Here is a 7,191-nt window from a genome sequence, read left to right on the forward strand (position 1 = left end):
GAATTAGACCTTGTTCTGGTCAAGAAGTAATAGTTAAAGAGCTGGGCAAGTCCCCCAAACTGCTAGTCTTTCTCCTCAGAGAAGAGTTGAAGACTTCTGATCCTATGTTCTTGAGTTTTAATGAGGAAATAAACATAATGAACTTGGAAATGAAAATGACTTTTAGTAAGCTCTTAATATGAATGAGGGAGGAGGGGTTTATACTTTACCTTAACATTCAAAACTCAAACGTAGCAACTGGCTTGCTTGAAATATTTATTTTCTACATAAAATTTTAGCCGAATTCTCTTTATTGGAAATGTGATGTACAGAAAGGGAACAATTGCATAAGAAAATGAGTACTACTCTTGTTGAACATTGTTATCCCTCCCTCCTTTTCTTCCACAATCTATTCCATGCCTTTCCCTTCCCCAGTTGATTGTGATGGACTCCTTGAAAGCACTACTTCAGTCTTTCAAGAGAAAATGTGGAGACAATTTCCAAATTAGTCATTATTGCCTATCATCAAATGGAAATATTAATCAACTAGTATCAGAAAATTCTTGAAAGCAAAACTTTGTTCTTTCTAACTAGGTAGACGTAACTCCTGCCAAGAATGGATTTTGAAAGGATGAGTTGAAGAATGAAGTAATGAAAACACTTCAAATCAAACTAATAAAATTCTTGCATGCTCAACTTTATATATATATATATATATATATATATATATATATGGAAATATTTCCCTTAGTCACTCATACAAGACTGGCAGTGAGTACATGTGGCAGTTGGTAGACTTGTAAGTGCCAAGGAATTATCTGTCTGTCTGCCTGTCTGTCTGTACATGGTTCCTCTTGTCTCAAACTTTGTTAAGTCCTGTTTGTTTAGGCACAAGCTGTCACTGTCTTTATATTTTCAGACAAATAAAAATTACTCTTTTAAGGGCTGAATGTATTTCAAATGGACTTCTAACCAATGTATGTATATATCACTTTTCTTCCTTTCCAAAACAGAGTATTATTCTGGTCAGTTTGGGTTAGCACATCCTTGAAGTCATGTTGGAAAATTGGAGCACATTTAGGAAATTACTGTCTCTGAGCTTTGTAGCTCAAGACACAGATTCCAAGCCTGTTTACCCTTCCTGCAGCAGTGACATCCAAAAATTCCAAATGTGTTTTGTTTTGTTTTTTAAGTGGTTTGAAGGATGATGGCTGTTTAGGAGAGGAAAATGAAAATTATTTCACTTAATGAATTCTGGAGTTGTACCCGGGTTTGAACTCAGAATCTAGCACTTGCTAGACAGATGCTTTATCACTTGAGCCACACCCTTTATCCTTTTCTTGCTTTAGTTCATTTTTCAGACAGGGCTTTACATTCTTTGGCTAGGGTACCTTGGGTTTCAATCTTCCTATCTATAGCTTTCATGAAGCTGGGATTACAGGAAGGCACCACCACACGTTTAACAAGTATTTCTACTCTTGAGTAATATAGTTAAAATAATTTGACCTTTGTGTTCTTATTCTTTGGTAAGCAAATGGTGGACAAGCCTTGATTGAGGTTCTCTCCAAGAATAGCCTCCAGAAGACAGAGAAGAAAGTGGTGTGACTATTCATTCAGGCATGTCAAGAAATCACAGTCTTTTCCACATTATGACAAATCAAAAGTGACTAGGAGAGATAGGAGACTCATCTCGCACTCAACGTCTTTGCACTGACTACAGTTAAATTTGTGGAACTTCGAAATTCTCATCTAATTTTGCAGAGTACTATATAAATATCAGGGAAAACACACTTATAAAGAAACTATTTAACATAAGATCATGGTAATCATAAGGATTTCCCTAAGGTATCTTTAATTAAATCACAGAAAAAGTTAGAAGTGCCACCATAACTCAAAGTGGTAGGGTGCTAGCATCCAGCAAATGAAATTCAGAAATAGAACCCAGACTTCAAGTCTCAGGACCAGAAAGATGGAATCAAGTTCTTCTACCAGTGCTTATTATTTACCTGGAGCTTCTTATCCTTTATTTTCTTCCCACACTTGCTTTAGCCAAATGTAAATATAGGTTTAACCACAGAGGAGCATATGTCTCTCATTTGATGTCTTATTTATATCAGCTCTTTAAATTTCTCCCCAGACTAAACATTGGGCTAAGCAATCCATTATTCCAATCAGTGGATGAATCAATCCACTATACTAATAATCAATCTACTGTTCCAATCAATCCACTATTCCAGTAATCAAGCCAGTATTCCAATCAATCCATGATTCCAATAATCTACCCACTATTCCAATCAACTATTCCAACAGTCAATCATCTATTCCAGTCAATCCACTATTTTAGTCATATCCTCCTATTATGATTGCTTTACCCACAAAAGGAATCTGCTTTGGGTCCTTTCCTTTCCTTTCTCTCTTTTTCTTTTTTTCTGTCCTTTTTCTTTCCTCCCTCCCTCCGTCCTTCTTTCCTTCCCTCCCTGCCTCCTTCTCTCCTTCTCTCCTTCTCTCCTTACCTCCTTCCCTGCTTCCCTCCTTCCCTCCCTCCTTCCTTCCATCCTTCCTTCCTTCCTTCTTCCCCTTTCTTCTTTTCTTCCTTTCTCTTTCTTTTTCTGTTTCCTGAAGGAAAATCACAGGTTTAAACTTCTCTTTTGCAAATTGAACTTGTAAAACAATGTGAAATTCCTTAGTTAATTAATTTACTTTTCAACACCACCTTCTTGGATTATGAGTTGCCAACACTACAATATAAAAATATAGAAAACATATTTCTTTGGACACAATTTTGTGAAAGTTGAACCTTTTTCTAATGAACAAGAGAGTAAATGGGAAGGAAAGTACAAGATCAATTTCCAAAGAAAATGAAAAGGTGTGAAAGTGATTTTTATTATTGCATTAGTTTTCACTGCTGCAGTATTTTGAGTATTTGGAGAATGTGCGAATAATTAGTATAATTTGAAAGCCAAATACATTGGTTGTGTGTGAAAAAATAAATGTATTATGCATGACTTATTCTGTCTTGTATTACATAAAGTAAACTGTAACCCAATTAAATGAAATATTGCTTTGTTGCTTTGTGATCTACCTCAAGGTGGTTGTGGACTCATAGATTATACTTAGCTGTTCAATCCACAGCTAATTAAAAACTGTGACAGGCTTAGATGATAACCTGTCTTAAAATAACCAGAGAATTCGAGGTGGAAGACATGAGGCAAACTCGATTTAATAAACAAACTTTGCAGTAGATTTAAGTAGGACATTGTTTTGACAACACATAAGAATTTTCTTTTCCTGATGACACCCACTTTAATTCTCAGAACATCTCTTTCTTTATTAGTGAATATAATTATTAGGAAGTATAAAAGTTTCTCCTCTCAAGTTAATAGGAAATGAATGACTTCATTTTTAGAAATGGCTAATAAAGTCAGAAAAATACAGAAAAACGTACAACCTCCTTAGACATCAAAGAAATGCAAATAGAATACTATTGAGATTTTTATCTCACCACCATCAAAATGGCAGTCACTAAGAAACTAAACAACAACCAACATGAGTGAGGATGACAAGAGGTAGAACCAGAAAAGAAAGGGAAAGAAAGGACAAAGAGAGAAGGAACCCTTGCAAATTATTGGGTAGGACTGCAAACTAATGTAGACATCATGGTAATCAATATGGAGATTCTGTAGGAAATTGAAAATAGAGTCACCACATGATTTACTGCATGATATCACTCCTGACTATGGACCCAAAGGAATCAAATAGGCATACAATACTGAGGCCTAAACACTCAGTTTTATTATCATACTGTTCACAATAGCTATGTTATGTAATCAGACTATGTTGCCCCATAACAGAAATATGAATTCAAGACCCATACCATAATTATTGTGAAGATCACCTATCAGGACCTAATATCACTGTTGGCCCTGACATTACTGTGTGGTGCTCCCATGTGAATGTCTCATGTAAGCTATTTAGTCTTTCTTCAGGTGAATGACAATATTGAGCATCTCTGTACATGTGACATTCACTCATTATAGAGTTTTAATAAATGTTATTTTAAAATAAATCTGACCCATCTCCTTATTCTTGGATTTATGTCCTGAGTATGAACTCAGATTCAATCATTAAGGTAAACGTTAAGGTGAAGAAAACTCTTTGCAGGTCAGCCATAATTAACCAAGAGGCCACAGAAAGCAAGAATGGTCTTATAACTTCTATTTCTATTGGCTAGGATAATTTTATGTTTGCATAAAAAAATTGGGAAAACATAAAGCAAACATGGCCCAAAGTTGGAGAATGAGAGATAGAGGATAACTGTGCATTATTATAAGCAACAAACTGTGATTTAGAGCTGGATGTGAGATTGAAGGTATTTGAACATAAAATTTCAATTAGGTGGATCTACTTTTGAATTCTGGTTCTGTTAATCACCCATTGGATAGCCTGACTGAACAACTTAATAGCTCACTCTGATACCACAATGAAATGTACATCACAAACCTAATTCCAGTGGCTTATATCTATCCCAGCTATTCAGGAGACTGACCTCTGGAGGATTTCAGTTTGAGGCCAGTCTGTAAAGAAAAGCCTATGAGGCATTTAAGAGCCTGGTTGTAGGTCTCACTCAAATGATAGGGTACCAGCTAAACAAAGAAGCCAAACAATCATGAAGCCTAAGTATGAAGCTTAGAACCACCAAAATTAAAACAAAGAAAAGGAAAATAAATTTTCCAATAACATGAATTTGGCAGATTTATTGTTGGCATTAAATAAAATGCAATTCAGCAAAAGTTACACAAGATACCAGGCAAAATTATTTTTCTAGTGATACTAATAGGAAAAGAAAGAAAATAACTTCACAACATTTATATAAACCTATTCTCCCTAAATATGACAAGGCCGAATATAAATGAATATAAAGAGCATCTATTATATATATATATATATATATCAGATGGAGACAACATATATCCAAGCTTATATCATTATGAGTAGTCTCATGGGGAGGCAATTCTTGAGAGAATCCAGTTTGTTCTAAAAGTTACTTTTGTGAATATTTTAATCTTTTAAGTTGTTAATCATCTTTGTAGACAGAAAGCTGGCTTGAAATTTATTATCTTAGTATTATCTTAATAGACACGTTTTGTTTATTCTGTCACTCTAGGATATTTTCAGTGAACTATGCGATTTGTTTTTTAGAAATCACAAAACAAAATATATCTGGATTGGAACTCCAATCTTTATTTTAAAAACTCATAGTCACTAGCTAAGCTTGAAATTCTGTCAGAGAAGAAGGAACCAGAACAGTGGGTTTTGTTGCCTTGGTGACTCACCCAAAGCATTGTGATTCTTAAAAGACAAAGTCTGCCATGTGGACTGGGCGTTCACTGTACATTTGGCAATATTTTAGACATTTCTGTTTCTACTCCAGTGTTTACACATCTTCTTGCTTTTTTATCCCTTCAGGGGCTTCCCTATCCACAAATGTCTGTGCTTTTCCTTCAACTCCATCAACAATTCCTTAACCCCACTGACACCTCTGAAATCCCCAGGCATCACGTTGTCAGCAAACTCCTGAAACTGGGATTTAAGATTTATTACTTCACAATATGATCTCAAGTTGTACCTAGTAATAGCTGATGATTCTGAAATATAACAGGAAAAATATTGGTTCATATTTCTAATATCATCCTTCCCAACTCCACACAGTATAATTTAACCTCAAGGGTCCTCAGTGTCTGATCAACACAGAAACATAAATGAAAACCAATGGCACCTTTCTAACACCATCTTGAGGACCTGGTGGTTGAAAATGTGAACCACACAATATCTTTCCGCCATTTATTTTCCTGCAACATGCTCCCAAATATAGTTTTGGAAGACATTGTAGCCTCAATAGCCTCTCTCCATCACTTTCTCTCTCTTTCCTTCTCTCCCTCCCTTCTTCCCTCCCTCTCTCTTTCTTTCTTTCTTTCTGACTTGAAGAATGTTGGTCTTCTCTTTAATTTTGATTGGTTGTTAGAATTATAAGCCCACAAATCACAGCACTGCTAAATCATTTACTGTGATCACATGAAACAAGGCAGGAGGTGCTAGGAATAGAACTGAAGATTTTTGATGTTGAGTTCCTTGCACTAATTATTAAGCACATGCCCCCTCTATTAGCTGTACAAAAAGTATAGCTGTTGTTGCTAAGCAAACCATATATTTATCAGGCAGAAAATGTGCAGCACAGTTTTTGCCTTTTGCTGTCAACACTGCAGAGTTTAAAGATACAACTCTGGAAAAGCAAAGATACAGGACACCATGAAGCTTTTACATACATGCCAAGATCTCTATGATTAAATGAGCTTATTAGCCAGCACAATCTGATAACCTAGTACCTGAATTCTGGTACATCCTATAGGAAAAAAGAATGTCTAGTCATGTAAATAATTTTAAACTATATATATGTATATGCATTATGATTGACTTTATAGTAATTGATGTCATCAATTTTCAATTCAATTTACCCTTGTAGTTAAAATAAAATAATGTATGGCAGCGAGACTGTGAGCAGCTACTGATTATATGGTACAGTAGCCATAATGCCCCAGTTAAAGTCTGGTGGTTTGTTAGAACAAAGAACACCCTTAGCTTTGCTTTGAGCTATTAATTAACCAACCAGTCATTAACTGCATCTAACAATTGATTTAGAAGGAATTATTGCCTAAATAGCAGGAGGCATTTAAGAGGAAAATAAATTAAAACAAAGACCTGCTGGATCCTGAGGGGAAAAAAATAGAAGTTCTTGAAATACAGAGATTGGTTGCAAGAACTCTGTAATTACCAAGTGATAAACAATCATTGAAAAGCATGACTCATTTTTATTATTTTATTTGCCAGAAATAATGATGTTTTATAGTTGAGGACCCCACCATGTTTACTAATTAAATGATCCAAAAGGAGTCATGTTATCAAAAACATAACCAAAATAGTTTATTGATGTTTTAATAGGTACCTCAAATATATATATATATGTATATATGTGTGTGTGTATGTGTATGCACGCGCACGCGTGTGCACGTGCGTGTGTGTGTGTGTGTGTGTGTGTGTGTGTGTGTGTATGTATCACTTAGTCATCTTAGAAATGTGTCCTGAAAATTCAGTTTACAAATAAAAATTTTAAATGAAAAAACAAACTGATGCCAGTGAACTAGTTTACAGAGTGTG

The sequence above is a fragment of the Megascapheus bottae genome, chromosome 23 (genome assembly GCF_031878675.1).
Source record: "Megascapheus bottae isolate mThoBot1 chromosome 23, mThoBot2.hap1, whole genome shotgun sequence".
NCBI classification, from domain to species: Eukaryota; Metazoa; Chordata; class Mammalia; order Rodentia; family Geomyidae; genus Megascapheus; species Megascapheus bottae.